This window comes from Hippocampus bargibanti, linkage group LG01, assembly GCF_051943395.1.
Source record: "Hippocampus bargibanti isolate YZ-2025 linkage group LG01, ASM5194339v1, whole genome shotgun sequence".
NCBI lineage: Eukaryota > Metazoa > Chordata > Actinopteri > Syngnathiformes > Syngnathidae > Hippocampus > Hippocampus bargibanti.
Genome location: NC_142734.1, coordinates 9,692,214 through 9,693,862, shown reverse-complemented (window position 1 = coordinate 9,693,862; position 1,649 = coordinate 9,692,214).

Below are 1,649 nucleotides of genomic sequence, written 5' to 3'. Positions count from 1 at the left end.
ATTAGAGCCAATTTATAAATATTGCCTATAGAGGGCAGTGTTGCATCTCATGAAACCAAATCATGCCTCACCTCGCTTCATTCCTCCCCTTCGCTCCCTTTTTGTACTTTTGTCCCAAGTGCACACTGCGTTGATATTCGTTTTTAACTATTCAATGACCACATTGTAAATGTTAAATTTTAGGTAGGATGCAACACTACAGGTTAGCAATCCTACCAAACAAAGTCCAAGATGGCGTCCGAGTAGGCAGCAGTCAGCAAGTGCGCTCATGCTTCTTTTTGGTTGTTTTTTGTGTTTTCTTTTGACACTTTGTTTTGTTGTGCGCCGTGTCGAACGGATATGGATTGTTTTTCAGCTTGTTTGGCCACGACATTCATCGAGGAGACTGTGCTTAGTGCTTGCGCCTTTTCGGCAGCACAAATATGCTAGCACTGTTTTTAATTTGGGAGGAATGTCAGTGCCATTTGACTGCCATTGCTGGACAGCTCTGGAGTGATTGTGCTTTTTTGCACCTGTAATGTGCAGCATCTTCACAGCGGCTCTTTGTTCAGCGGCAATGTCGGTGCTGTTGCACAGTTTGCGGCTGGATGCATGGCTTGAGGAGCCCACGATGAGATGAAAGGAACGCCGATGCGTATTTGGAACGTTGAATTTCTTTGGATCGTGATGGAATTTGCTGCATTTTCTTCCGAAAGCCACCAGTCCTGTTTATCATCTTCCTAAAACATTGATATTGTCGATTCTTCACCATGATCGGTTTGGTGAGGTTTTGCCTTTAACACAGATAGAGTAACAGGAATCTGTGGGCACCATCCAGGCTGGGGGACAAAACTGCCCTTTATATGAGCAAATACCGGTAAAAAGTTTGGAAAGTAATGTGGAAGGACAACAGGCCAAAAACGACAATATCTCATGATGACTGCAACGCTGAATCAAGATGAATGTTTGACTCCTGCACCAAAGGAGCCATTCTTTGACATAGAAAAAAATGCCTTGTGATATTTTTTTATGCCCAAGCAATTGCCATTGATTTATTCCGCCATTTGTTTTGCTGAAACGGATTGTAATAGTTGTGCTTTCAGAGGTGATTTAATGGGTCAGCACACATTCTGATCATTTTGCTTGTGACCGTCATTTTCTACTATCGCAGTGCACATGTGAACTCTAATAGAATTGTTCTTTCATTGCAGTTTCAGAAGCAGTCAAGGAAACCATTAATCTACTGGGGAGCAATGTAAAAAAGTGTGCGACAATGTTCACCTGAAAGCCTCATGTGATATACGTGCTTGGCTCTTCTGGGAGTGTGTGCATTTCTCAGTGTACCCAACAGAGTATGTATTCTATAAATTTTGACGAAGTGGAACAATTACAAGGAGGAGCTCAAGAATGCCATTTGCTTACTATTTGTCATGATCTGGTTGGCGACCAACGGGGGGCGCTGTCGGCCCCACCTACACCTGCACAGGTGCTGGTCGTCCCGATCAGATTGGCGACCAGCGGGTAGCGACGTCAGCCCTGCCTGCAGCCTCGCAGGTGCTAGTCGTTTAATCATTGACACTTAAAAGGACACCAGGCACGACCATCCGGTGCCGGGTCATTGTTTGTTTGCTGCTTGGTTGCTGCATGCATTGTGTATGTTTTTGTTTAAC